We start from the raw sequence: 15,847 nt of genomic DNA, 5'->3' as shown, positions 1-15,847 counted from the left end.
ATGTGTCTTTTGATTATTGTATATGTAATGTTAGCTTGTATGGTGAGAATGGGTATGCCTCCCTCAACAGAAGTATCATGATGTAAATGTATTGCAACGGATAACAGTATCGGAGGTTATTCTTGATCCTTACTTGTAACAAGGTAAAGCACTTTAGTCATCAGTTTCTATTTCTGACTCAACGCTTTACGGGTCAATTTGTTATAGGTCTTTTTGTCACATTTGGTCAATAGGCTTTTTAACTAGATCAATCAACATCCTTTTACCCCTTGTCATCCCCCTTGCACAAATATCTAAGCATGACTCTCTCTAATCCCTGAATTTATACCTTTGACTACTTCATTTTAGTTCTTTTAAGGCCCAACGCACCCTGTTTCCTTAGGGAACTACATTCACTAGCAGGTTGATCCTCTCTAGACCTGTGTTGATCACCAGCAAGTTACCCATTACTGGGGGTGCACTGATTCTAGAGATGTGAAAAAACTAAAAAGAATATCATAGCTTCTTCTTCTAGAAGATTCGAGAGGTTGTTCTAACCATTTACCTTGGATGAAAGTCTTGAATCCTATCCTATCCTACCTTCGAGATTTCACCCCTTATCCTTTGAGCTCATCCTCCCATGAAGAGTGGATCTCAAGCCTAGATTAGTAAATGGATAAGAATTCCTAAATTACCATCCTCTTCTATATATTTTCTACCATGCACAAGCTAGGGGTTGGATTTTGGATATAGATTCTACCCTCATGTTGTTGTTGTGAGAGTCATTATTCCATGCATTAGGGTGACATAGAAGTACACTTTGTGGAAAGGAAGTACAAATCAACTTGGAGGGGCTCTTCTACAATATCAACTCTATATTTTTTTGTAACTCTCTCCATGTCTATTAATACAAAGAGTTCATTGTTTTCCTATCTGTGATTTTATGGTTTCATATATTTCAATGCCACTTTGATCCATTGAGTAAAGTGATTGAATGATACTACATAGATGTCATATATTCTTGGCTTGTGTTGTCCGATTGTGCAGGTTCTAATTATAGTGATCAAAGCTAGGATTGGCACGTACAAGCCAAGAGAGGAGCAAAGATTATGACAGATTCTAGGTAGGCTTCATCCTATTGTCCATTTACTTTAAGGAAAACATTGGTTTCTTTGCTTTTTGTTTTTCTAGTCTAGGCGATCAAGTCTAGGGAAGATACTTCTATCTGTAGTCATAGATTCTGTATAAAAACCTTCTCGACAAATTGCTCAGTAGCCATGGTAGTAGGCTGGGTAGGTTGAGATTGAATAACTTCCTATAATTGGCCATTAGCTATAGCATGTAAGGTACGTAGAGTGACAAAACAGTTCTATGAAACAAGTCAAGGGTCCCTTAATATGCACTTTGTACCCTGTGATGTTTCTTCTACTTGGTGGATTTGGGTATCCAAGCTATCAGCTTGTACGAGGATATTTTTCTTCTAAACTAAATCAGGAGTCTACATATCTTGATGAAATAGCTTCTTCACAGTTTCTCTAATCTGGTACACTAGTTAATTCTTCTATGCAAGCATGCCGCTTTAGTGTGAGACTTGGCGAAAAATAACCTGAGAATCATCCTTGAACTTCTTAAGAGAATTTCTGACTGATGATGCTTCAACAAGTTCATGAGTAATCTGCTCTCGATACTACATAGAAGGGTCTGGGACTACTCGACGGAGTTCCTTAATATTTCCTCGCAAATCCTCATTCATCGCAACAAGTTTGAGGTAGGCCGATTCAAAATACTCACAAAATTCAACAGGGGAGCATATACATAAGTCTTCTAGTGGATCTGGAGCAAATTTAACATTGGTGGGCCACATCTTTTGAAATTTAGATCCCAAATCTGAAAATTTCAGGTCCCGATAACGAAACCATTTGTTGGTGTAGAATTTAAATAGCAAGACCGAGGGTTCAAATTTATGTTTCCAACAAAGGTACTATTGGAGTCTAGCTTATTTTTGCATTTTCATTCCCTTTAGGAAAAATGAGCGTCTCACCCAAGTCACGCCAAAACAATGATAGATAAGCGATTTGAAATGGTGGGAAAGAAGTTTTAATCATCATATCATACATTCACTCTGAAGAGTTGATTAAATAACACAAAAAAACCAACATGCATATTAAACATCCATAACCAAGATAAAAAAGCAATCATGTAGGCAAAATTAAAATTTTAAAGGGGTCACATAATAATCAAACATCATGATACAGTTCATTCCCACAACAACTCATTTATTCATTAGCCAGAAATATTACACCAGATACTCACAAAAACTTGCGACGTATTAATAAGTTCGGACCTCATTACATTACATAGACATGCCAAAATTTCAATGAGAAGAAACCATACTCTATTTGAGCTATTATGCAGCGCTAAACCAACCAAATGTCAATCCTTCAGCGACTAAGTTCCTCAGCTCTTCAGTAGCCACATTGGTTTGTCTTTGGCCATTTTTTATATATATCATGCTCACTTGATCTGGTCAAATCTAATCAATGTGTAGATTCCTTGATCCCAATATTAACTGGGTCTACTTTGACATATTATGGTTCTTTTGTCATTATCACCTTTTATCCTTTCAAAATATGGCATGCCCTTGCTTCTTTCGAAGCTTCACAAATCCAATATAAGTAACCTTTAGCTCCTTTGTCACTTTCTGATTTTTGGTGGCTGCCTCCAGCAAGTTTGGCTAATACTTCTCGACAACTATTTTCGAGCTATATTTTTCGAACTTCTTCAAAAAACAAAGGACCCAACAGGCCATGCAAAGGGAAATTCTCAAATTCTTGTATTAACTAATCACCCAAATGTCTTGTACATGCAATGGTTTTTGAACATGTATCCAACCATGTCGAGGGTTTACACATTCATTTGTCATATGACCTAGGTTATGTGTATAAGTAATGTTTGCATTTTTTTTAATGTGATATTATTGCGTGTATACATTGAAATAACATGTGAAGCATTTTGCGTGCATTTATTTATAAAACATGATGGTTATTCACATTGTTTTTCAATGTTGGAGTTTTTTTCATCTTATACTTTGATTATGTTTTGAATATTATAAAATAAAAAGGGTCACACCATCAATTTTTTTATTTTTCTCTGTTATTTCCATCACGCATCATGACAACCACACATATTTGTTAATATTCAAATAAAAAAACTTTTCCTTTATATTGGACCATCAACATTATTCTGTAAAATTTGTGTTTCAATCTTAATCATGTAGGTTTGTAACCCTGTACATAAATTACCTACAAACAAATTCTTAAAAAATAAAAAATAAATAATGGTGAGATCATAAAGCATAAAATAGATATACACAGATATTTTCCCCTAAATCCCAAAACTGAGACTACTAGATTGATTTTTCATTATATTCCTTTTAATGTTACACTACATATATATACATGTAGAAGCATCCATAAACCCCAATCATTAACCTTGGATTAGAATATAATCGTAGTTCCCTTGACCAGATCTACAAGGTACCATGGGCGGAAAACCATCATGCCCAAAATCATGTGCAAAACCCATGAACAAAACCATAGGTAGGTTCGACCACCTAATATAGGGTCCATTTTTTTATTTTTTATTTTTTGGAACGAGCCTCACACCTCATAGAGGGGGGCTACCTCCCCCCTCAAAGCCCCCCCTATGGGGTTGTCGCTCCCCCTCTAACCCCCCCTGTTGTGCTCGACACAATGAAGGAGGGGATTTTCACCCCCTCTCTAACCCTCTGACTTTGCGCATGGGGCTAGCATGGAAAGAATATAACACACACCCAACATTATCCCACTTGTTGTTTTATTTTCCACACAGGGGATCACAAGAGAGCTTAGTCATTAGTCCATCCCTACAACACCCATTGTTTCTCTATACCAAGAAAACTTCTCAATACTCACAAAATTCATCAATGCATCTCTAGTATTCTTTAAAGTGTCCACCTTTACTCGCAACACCATTTTATCCTCACCAGATCCCTCACAAAGTGATACTAAACACCAATGTGATTTTCCTTTGAATAATAAGAAGTGTTCTTTGCCAAGAAAATTGCACTTTGGCTATCACAATATATCCTTATAGCTCGCTATACTAACCCTATACTTGAACACAATCACTGTAACCAAAATTCCTTTCTTGCATGAGTGGTTGCCATGTATTCTACCTATGTAGTTGAAAGTGCCACTACAGATTGTCTCTTTCTCATCCAACTGACTGCACCTCCAAATAGGTTAAACACATACCCACTTGTAGATCTTCTCTGATCTAGATCTCCAACCTAGTATGCATCAACAAAGACATGGATGTCTAAAACTCTGTTCAAACCTGATCTACCTTGGTAGCACAAAGCATAATCACTAGTGCGATGCAAATACCTGAAACCCCGCTTCATTGTTATCCAATGCTCCTTTCCTGGTTTTGACATAAATCTGCTCAATACTCCCACTACATGTCCAATGTCTAGTTTAGTACAGACCATTGTATACATCAAGCTACCGACTGCACTTGCATATGGAACACGCGACATGTCCTCTTTCTCTTCTAGTGTCTTAGGACACTGTTAAATAGATAACTTTACACCTACAGGAATAGGAACCTTCATCGGTTTACTATCATGCATATTAAACCTATGCAGTATTGTCTCAACATACTTCCTTTGGTTTAACCAGATCTTCCTCTTTGCCTGATCTCATTTAATTTCCATGTCCAAAATATAGTTTGTAGCACCGAGATCCTTCAAGTCGAATTTGGAGGACAATTGGGTCTTCAAATCCTAAATAAATTCTTTTTCATTTCCAATCAACAACATATCATCCACATACAAGACTAGATAAATAACATGGTCACCAATTAATTTAAAATACACACATTGATTTGCTTTGCTTCTAGTGAAGCCAAGTCCCCATATAAATGTATCAAATTTCTGGTACCACATCCTTGGTGACTATTCTAACCCATATAGAGACTTTTTTAACCTGCATACCAATTCTTTCTTACCCTTCACCGCAAAGCCTTCAGGTTGCTTCATGTAGATTTCTTCTTCTAGATCCCCATGAAGAAATTTTGTCTTCACATCCATCTTTTCTACCTCAAAATCAAAAGTAGCAGCAATAGATAAAAGTAATCTAATAGAAACTACCCTGGCAACAGGAGAAAAAATATCACCAAAATCGATTCTTGACACCTGGGAATAACATTTTTCTACCAACTGAGCATTATGTTTCTCCACCTTGCCTTTTGCATTCATCTTCTTCTTAAACACCCATTTGCTGCCAATGGGTTTCCTTCCAGCCGAGAACTCCACAAGATCCCAAGACTCATTTTTGTGCAAAGATGCCATTTCACCAACCATGGCCTCTTTCCATTGTTTCCCATGCTCTGAATCTACTGGTTCCCTAATAGTTTTGGGAACATCATTTGTAATAGATAAAATAAAATTTGAACAAAAAGCAGATGGACTATACCTTTTCGGCTACCTTCTTTCTTGAACTGATCTTCTCACAGCTGGAGTTTGTGGCTCTTCATCTTCTGATTCCTCTTCCATTGTAGAGTATGATTCTTCCTCCTTTAGATTTAACTCTATCTTCTAAGGGTTCCTTTGGTAGGAATTCATGTTTAATAACATATTTGAACTCTCTAAACACCACATCTCAGTTTTACACAACCTTCCTTATTTATGGGTTCCAAAGCTTATAACCTTTTAAATCATCCTTATACCCAATAAATATGCACCTTTCATATTTACTATCCAACTTGGTTCTTTTCTCCTTTGGAACATGTACATATGTATCACAGTTAAATACCCTCAGATGTGAAAGAGAGGGTTTCCTACCAATCCATACCTCTTGTGGATACTTATCCTCCAACACTGATGAAGGTGATCTATTAACCAGGTAACATGCAGTGTCCACCACATCTTCCCAGAATTCCTATCCTAACCCGACACCACTAAGAATGCTTCTTGCCTTTTCAGTCAACGACTTTTTCATTCTTTTTGCATCTCTATTTTGCTGAGGTGTGTATGGATTAGTCTTCTATGATTCGATACCACACTGCTTATAGAACTCTTCAAATTCCTTCTTGCAGAACACTCCACCATTATCTGTCCTCAACACCTTTATCTTCTTCTCTGTTTGGTTTTCCAACAGAGCCTTAAATTCTTTAAACCTGTCAAAAACTTTAGATTTATTCCCGAGGAAATATATTTATGATTTCCTTGAGAAGTCATCTATAAATGATACATAGTACACAGACTTACCCTGTGATGGAACCGACATAGGTTCAAACACATCACAGTGCACAAGCTCTAATTTCCCTTTCACCCTCTTAGCACCAAAGGGGAAGCTCACCTGATTTTTGTTCCCATATACACAATGTTCACAGAAATCAAAATCCAGAGAGAAATTAGACATACCTTCAACCATACCATTACCATGAAGCATTGGAAGGGCCTTCTCTCCAATATGTCCAAGTCTTTAATACCATAGCATGGTCTTTTCTCTAGAGACCACAAGGCATTTTGCTCCACTTTTAGGAACCACAAAATTGTTTCTCCCATCAATAACAGTGCAACCCAAAAGCTTGTAAAAAGTTCCAATCTAAACTCCCCACATCAATGCCAGTTCTCCTCAAACCATCTTGTAGGTATCTTTTTCGAACACTATTTTGACACTTGAATCATCCATCTTTCTTACAAAAATTAGATTTCTGGCCAATGCGGTAATATGAAGACCACCCATAAGTGTTCTAATCCTTCCACCTTGCAACTTCAACTTCACTTTTGTGTGACCGATGATTCTAGCCTTCTTTTCATCCCCTAAGAAGACATCACTACCATCATATTTCTCATATTCGAGAACTACTCCTTGTGGGGAGTGAAGTGAAAGGATGCACCAGAGTCAATCAACCATGCCCATGATCTACATGTGTACTTGAAGAAGAAGCCAAGTACGCATCCCCACCTTCATCTGAGGTTTTTTTTCCTCTTTAGAAGTAGCATCATCAAATTCCTTCCCTTTCTTAGGAGATTTAGATCTAAAATCTTTTTTGAAGTTCCCTTCCTTTCTGCATTTCCAAAACACCTTTACAAGTTTTCCAAGAGATTTCGATCTCCCTCTACATTTATATATCCAACTCAAGGACTTAAATTTATTTCTATTTTTGGAATGTCCACATACATATAAGGCATCTCCAGTCTGTCCTTCCATATTTTTCCATCTCATCTCCTTCGACAACACAGATGAAAATATTTCATCAAACTTCAAGGTAGTTGTATTTATACCTATTGCAACACCCAGACTATCCCACAAATCTAGTAGAGAACACATCAAACTGATGCACTTATCTTCATCTGAAATTTTAATATCAACAGATAACAACTTACCTACCACAGTATTAAAGGTGTTTATATGCTCTTTCACCGAGTCTCCTTCCTTCATCCTCAGGTTATAAATTGTTTTTCGAGGACAAGTTTGTTCACCAGAGACTTAGATTGGTACAAAGTCCCTAACTTGTCCCACGAAGCCTTTGTAGTAGCTTCTATTGATACATTAAAAAATACTAAATATGAGATACACAACCGTATTGTGCTCTTTTCTTTCCGATCCAACTTCGTCCAATATTCATCTGATGTTTTCGTTTGTTTAGTACCTAGATCTACCATGATCCACTAATCTTTATCCACCAACAGATCCTCCATCTTGAGTTTCCAAAACTCAAAAATCTGACCATTAAATTTCTCGATCTCCATATTTCTGCTACTCGCCATCTTCTTTCACCACAAGAATCGATTCCATAGATCTCCCACTGAATAGGGTCTACCATAAGCCTGAGAAAAACCACTAAGCATCAAAGGTGTCCCCTTGAAGCTAAAACAACTCTGATACCAAATGTAGATTTTAACCCATTACAGAAATTACTTGCAGGCCAATTCTTATAAAACATAAAATAAACAATTGTGAGAGCATAAAACATAAAACATATATACACAAAGATTTTCCCTTGGATCCCAAATTTGAGAGTACTAGATTGATTTTTCATTATATTCCTTTTAATGTTATAATACATATATATACATGCCAAAGCATCCATAAAACACAATCCATTAAGCCTGGATTAGAACATAATTGTAGTTCCCTTGACTAGATCTACAAGATACCATGCACATAAAACCATCATGCCCAAAACCATGTGCAAAACCCATACACAAAACCATAGGTAGGTCTGACGAACTAATATGGCGCACGAGGCTAGTCGTGAAAGAATATAACACACACCCAACAGATCAATTCTTTGCATATGAATGTTATCCCTACCCCTATTCTAATAAATTTTATTCCTATGTTTTTCTTGAAATTCAGAGTCTCGTTCATGAAATAAAAAATGGTACAAAATATTTTATTTCTTGTGTATAATAATCCATTCAACTTCTTTAGAATGATTTTTTTTAATAGGAACGACGGAAGAGGTAGGGGCAGAGAAACTGTGAACATATGTCAACTTTTTTGTATAAGAACGGATAGGAGACCAACAATATCCATCCATTTTGATGTAGATCCTCAAGAAATAAGATAGTTTCTTATTAATGGGGTGATCAATTTGTTGGGCCAGATCGGCCCTCATTCCATGATACAATCCAATCACAAGAACCTCCTTTGGGTCAACAAAATTTCGTGGGAATACATGTTCCCCCACATGTTTCTGCTCCTCTTGTTAACCCAAGCAATGAGGGATGGGAACTAGTGATCTTTGCACAACTTGTACATTCTAGACATGGTTAGCCTACTATTTTTCCACCCAATCCTCCTCACCACCCTCACGTGTCACATTTACAATATGTTTCCTCATGTATAGCTAATACTCCTGCAACACCCCAACCATCTACCCTTCCTACTCATCACATTTCTTATGCACATCAAAACTCTAAACAACCTATACTAATGATTGGCTCTACTGGCTAACCATAAAAATACCCAACTATTCCTTTTCCTACTGCCAGTGAGAAAAAAAAGGATGCACAAGCTTCTTCCTCTAGTTCCTCTCATGCATCATGTCAATCACTCACAACACATCCACAACAAGAGGAGCAATAAGCAGAATCATCTCCTTCTCATGGGAAAAGGAAATGATCAGTCTTTTGTTGTATATCACTTCTTTTCAGTGCAAGTTACTTGGCTTTGTTTTGCAATATTTTTTATATGCTTATAAGGTGGAGTTACTTGTTTATACCGATTACTACATACTGCACTTATCATTTTGACAACTTATCAATTTGAGGAGAATGGCTATATTTATGTGCATATTATGCTTTATATTTTGTGGTACCACTTGGATATGAATATTATGGAGTAACAAGGAGCATGGAGGTACATTTTTGCTATGATTATTTCTGATGTATTGATTCGGTTTATGTGATAATTACTCTAATGATAAGTTATATACGGTGGTTTTCTATTAATTGCCATGGTTAATTCTTATTATGTTGTATGTTATGATCAACAACCTAATTTGAAGTTTAGAAACTCAACAGAATAAAATATATATAATGCCCATTTATTTATGTAAAAAGGAAAAGAGAAACTTGATCGAATGTATTAGAGAGGGTCCCACCTATTATAGTCTAGCTTCAGTTAAATTTTTTGAATAGCCTTTCAAAGTTACTCCTCTTGCTATCTAATCATCCTTGATTAGAAATATAACTAATTCAATATTTAAACCTAAAGAAAAACTACCCATTAGGGAAATTTTGAGGTCTAAAATGGGCCTCCTAAGAAAAATGTACAACAAAAATAAACTTTATAAGAACCAATAGTATTCAAGATGATGATGTCAACCATGTGGTATGATTGACCATTTGTGGAGTAAAAAAATAAAAATAATAAAAATTAATAAAATAATAAAACTACTTTTCCAACTCGTATTTTCAACCTATCTCCCTAAGGTTTTACACAAATTTCAAGTGGGAGTACTCTTTGTATGCAAAATTTTTTTCCTCATCAAAGGAGTACACATGTTGCATACTTTAGATGGACCCAGCTACACGAAAAATGAGAAATACGTGAAAAACGTGATTGCAATCACGTTTTTCATGTATTTCTCATTTTTCGTGTAGCAGGGTCCATCTAAAGTATGAAACATGGGTACTCCTTGGATGAGGAATTAAATTATGCATCCAACAAGTGCTTTTGCTCGAAATTTGAGTAAACCCGTAGGGAGATAAGTTGAAAATACGAGTTGAAAAAATAAATTTTTCTTGTTTCCCTCTAAAATTTGATGATGTAATCTAATCTAATTTTATTATTTCCACTATTATTTTATAATTTCCTTTGGAGGCCCATTTCAGACCTCAAAATTCCCCTAATGAAAACTACTTGAAGCCTTCCTAAAGAGAGGAGAAAAATATGAAGGTAGAGAAAGAACTGTTGAAGGAGAGGTATGCTATAATTTTTGGTTGTTATCATTCTACTATTTTTTTAAAGTTTCTTATAAAGTTTGAGGTTAATGTTGATGGTGACAACAAATTTATTTCACTAAGGGGAAACAAACTAGGTGTCTCCATTGAAATTACTAAAAATCATTTAGGTACCTTGTATCAAAATGATTATTCTTAATGATGTTGCTGATTCGGAATCAGATCCATAGTAGCCATTTTTGTGTCAACATTTCAAGTCTATAACAAGACTCATCGTCAGGACAAAATTCATGGAGAGTAGCATGAGTGAGCACTGATAAATAAGGATGTGAGAATGAGAAATGAGCATGAGATGACCAACTAACGACAAATTAATTATTATTAGGGCTTTTCTTAGTCATTTGAATTCTCTTTTGTTAAAGTTGTTATGAAGTTTATGTTTTATGCAGGCGAATGTAGGTGTTAAATTGGAATTGTGACAATGTTTTAGGAAGAAAAGATTTTCTACTCTTCTTCAAATTTTAACCTTTATTTTTTCAAGGGAACGAACCTCAACACAAATGTCTCTTCCATATAGAGAGTTGAGCATTTGAATATTTATGTGGTTAGAATTTTGATGATGTTGTTGATTCAGAATGAGATCCACAATAGTTGTTTTTGTGTGAAAGTTTCAAGTCCATAAAAAGACTCATCTTCAGGACAAAATTCAAGGAGAGTAGCATGAGTGAGCATTGATAAATAAGGATTTGAGAATGAGAAATGAGTATGAACTGACTAGATAACCACAAATTTATTATTATTAGGGTTTTGCCCGGTCGTTCAAATTCTCTTTTGTTAAAATTGCTACGAAGTTTATGTTTTATACAGGCGAATGTAGGTGTTAAATTGGAATCACGACAATGTTTCAAGAAGAAAAGATCCGCTGCTCTTCTTTGAATTTTAACCTTGATTATTCTTATTATTGTTTGAAGGTCAGAATACTTTATTGATAGTGCTAACAACTATTTATTTACAGAAAGCAAGTTGTCCACATCCTACTCACATGAAGGTTTTGATTTTATTGCCATTATTGTTTCTTGCTTGAATTATTGTATATGATAGTTTTACATTGCAGTAGTCTATGAATAAGCTAGTCACATGTATTCACAAAGGCTTTCCTTTCATGATTTTGGCTATACTTTGTCTTATTTTTATATATCTTTCTACATTTGATTTGTATTTATTTATCAACAATTTATTTATTTGTTTCAATAGCTTATGCTCTATAGGGTGCATGGCACTTGCCTTAATCCTACTTGTTGCCCTAACTTTTTACTCATAACAGCTTATGCTCTACAAAACCTTAGGCTCCAAGCCTAGGATTTGATTAGTTCGCTGCCTTTGTTTAACCTTTTATTTAAATTTTTTTGTTTACATATTGCCAATTTGTTTATTTCTGTCATAATTTTTGTACTTAATGTATATATAACCATTTATATTTTAGTTGTTGTTTTGTTTTCTATATTTGCAAAAAAGAAGTAAAAAAAAAATAGATAAAACATATTAAATAATCCAACACCTTCTCGTTATATCATTATCTCATTATGAGCTAGCATGTCTCATTATCTTGTTGTGATAACGAGAGTCGAGGAGTTTATTTTTTAGGATTTGTTAATCTTGTAAAACATCAAAACCATATAACATCATGTCACTATATATAAAAAAACATTTAACTTAGTTATATATAATATAACTATATTTAATTATCACATAACATAACATAACATATATAACTATAACTATAACATACCATAATTATATTTAACTTAACACAAAATTATTTAACACACACACACACACACATATAGTTTATAGCATAACATAGTTCTATAACTATTTAACATGATTTGAAATTAAACAAGAACACAAAAAACTATAGATATAATCACAAATACAAAGATGTAGTAGAAAAACACTTCGTTTCATTAATACAAAAATATTGAACTATGCTTACAAACAGAATGGAAATAAGATAGCTCGGGCGATGGTAGCTTATCTCTAAGAAGACATGTGGCGGCTACATGCCAACTGAAATGTGTTACAATGAGGCTCAAGGGCCTATTTATTATTGAAAAACATGAGAAAACCCTAAACAACCAAAACGCTAACCGCATGAGATGTAACGAAAAGATTTTGTGGGCCTCGTTGGGGTTAGTTGGGCAGCCAACTTCTCGGGGTCGTAACTTGGTCATATTATCTTCGTTTGGTGTGCACGATACCTTATTGGAAAGGTCTCTCTCAATACTATAGGTTTTTCCACAAGACCTTGTTTATGGCAACATGCCTGTAGAGGACCTAAAAAAAACGTTGTTTAGGGGGTCAAAACTTCTTTGGAAGTTCATGACCCAAAACTGCTAAAAATAGTAAATTCTTAAATAAACAAGGAAACAGATGAAACTGACTAGAGGGTCTAGGTGGAATAGGAGGGTGGCCACCGATATCCACCTGGATCATTCCTCCCCCCTTAGGAATCAATGGTCCCCATTGCGTGCAGAGCCTCCATGAGTGATTTGAAAATGGAAGTACTTGAAAATGTGTGCAAGGTATCCATTTCCATTAAATTAAATGTGTGAAAAGTTTTCCATGTCTTGCTGATTAAATAAAGTGTTTTTGGTTAATTTTCTGAGCGTCTTGTGTGAAGGAGGGTTATTTCATTTTCCTATTTAACATATCAGATCTGAGAAACACAACAAGAAAAATTCACCACATATAACACAACAACTGATGAAGCAGTTCACCCCTCCTGGGCTACATCTACTGGGTCCAAGGCTCCCAAATGGGCATGTCCTTACTTTGATTAGATGTTAAAAATGGTTATACAGTGAATAAAAAGACTAATTCAGAACACAGGAAATAGTAAAAAATGACTATTGTTTCACCTCCAATTGATACACACAACCCAATACAGCTCCAACACTGCCTAGGCCCTAGTGGCTCCTGGAACTTCTTCGCTGCAAAAGTACTTGAAGATGACCTCTGATGGCTGTGAAACCTATCCCAGTGGCTCTGGAATACTCAGAATAGCCAAAATAAAAAAAAAATTCATCCAAAAAGGATCTCCCTGTCAAAAGTTATGACCAACTGAAGTTTTGTCCAGTTTCACCTAAAACAACTCCACCAAATTTGGTGAAACTGTAGTTAGGCGCGCTAAAGTTGGCATAAATGCCTAAAATGGTGGACTTAGCCTAATTTGACTGCGCGGTTAGGGTGGTAATAAATGTTAGGGGTGTAGTGGTCACATGGACCGACTACCCCACCGCCGGCGGAACCGTGGGCCAACGGTTATGAAAGACCGTGGCATTTAATGCTAGCGCAACCTCCACCGGTTCCATGTGACAGCTCCGCATAACTTAACCATTGGTGTCATAGTTTTATCTGCCAGTAACCCTATGGTTTTGACCCCCCAAGTCATATTGATAAGGGGGCTGGCCTCTTTTCTGCCCAAATGAAACCTCATCAAACATTAAATAGGATACGTGACGATTGTTTATTAAGATCCAATGTATAGGCGGGCTGGTCGGGCTTATGGGATGGCAACCAACCAACCCGGGGTCGATTCCTACAAGCTCCATAAAAATTTTCCATACCACCATTCCTCCAATTGATTGGTCCTCAAACTTACACATCCAACCGCAGAGTGCCACGTGTCGAAATCTAGTTGGCCGTAGGGAATATTCCATTCCTCCAACTGGGGGCGCTACATGGCAGCCTCTGGGCTTGCCATGTTTCACCAATTGATTGGTCCTCAAACTTAAACATCCAACCGCAGAGTGCCACGTGTCGAAATCTAGTTGGCCGTAGGGAATATTCCAAGGAATATTCTTAGGGCTTGCCACGTGTTGCCCATTGATTGGTCTTCAAATTTATACATCCAACCACAGAATGCCATGTGTCAAAATCTAGTTGGCCCATAGGGAATATTCCTTGAATATTTTGAGGAATATTCCCAGAATATTCTTTTTTTAATATTTTTCAAAGTCAAAGTCAACCCAAGTCAAACTGATTTTTGTAAACTTCAAACTTGAATAAATTTCACATATGGTGTCGGATTTTTGAACCATTTGTGGCACTAGGATCGTATCAACGAGGCCTATCCGGTCATTTAGGTTGCAAGTAATTTTGAACACTTTCAATTTTGAGCTTTTTCCCTAGCTCAGACTTGAGCTCCTGATCACACCTCCCAAATGAGAAGCTTTTGGACCCCAAAAGCTCACTGAAATGCTGAAACTGAACTGTATAGAAAATGAGAGAATAACAACATCCTCTTCTCTTCAGCCTTACAAAAAAAAAAATAAATAAAAAAAATTCCTGACTTGCCAACTATCCTCATGGCGAATTTTTGCTGAATGAGCCATATACTTGTGTCGAATCCCGACCAAGTTTTCTCGCCATACCAATCTGCCATTCTGAAACCAACAGTGACCCTTGCTGAAATTTGTGCCCTCTTTGCTTGCATGCTTTTCCATCTCATGGAATCTTGCACCGCTTTGCACTGACACTTCGTTCTCTGCACCAATCGACACCAAAGGCACCTTGTGCAACATACAACATCAACAAGAAGTTGACTTGAAATGTGCTATACAATTGACACAACCATCAATGTAAAAAGTGTGCACACAATCGACACAAGTCGATAAACAACAAGATACATCTTTACAATCACATGTATATGTATCATGTACAATGAACTATATACAGTTCACTAATTACACATACAACCTCCCTGTACATGTGCAACTTCAACTCTTCTTTTCAAATACCAACAAGTATATCATCCCAAAAAACATGTGGGTGACAAAGAGCTGAACTAAAAAGACATTGCTGCAATATAAGTGAGTATCATACTCATCTTTTACACCTCCATGGCGAAATTTTGCAACAACATAAAAATTCCTTCAAACTAAAACTACTTTTACATGCAATCTTGCATCAACTTTTCAACTGAAATACATGCATACCAATCTGAAATTTACATGTACAAAATGAGTATGACTTACTGCATTAGGAAGTTAATCCACTTCCTACCAAGCCAACTCCATGGTGTCTTTTGTTGCAACAACAGTTCTTCATGTGAATCTTTCACTTCCACATCGATAATGGAATCCATAGATCCACTTGCGCCAATCTTTTTGTCCTCAAGCTGCATGTGCTTTGGACGATGAGTTGGATGCAAGGTCCAACAATGAGAGACATCATGTCCCTTCTTTTGACAAAATGTGCAACTCTTAAGCACTTTCTGAGAAAGTTTTCTTTGCCTCTTCTGCTTCCTGTGCGCTTTCTTTTTCAACCAACATCTTGAAGCAACATGGTTAAATCCACCGCAAAATGTGCACCACAACTTCCTTTCATCATTGTTCTTGTCTTGAA

The sequence above is a fragment of the Pinus tabuliformis genome, chromosome 5_2, assembly GCF_031772625.1.
Source record: "Pinus tabuliformis cultivar Carrire ecotype Pingquan chromosome 5_2, CPIR1, whole genome shotgun sequence".
In the NCBI taxonomy this organism is placed as follows: Eukaryota; Viridiplantae; Streptophyta; class Pinopsida; order Pinales; family Pinaceae; genus Pinus; species Pinus tabuliformis.
This window is presented reverse-complemented; position numbering follows the sequence as displayed.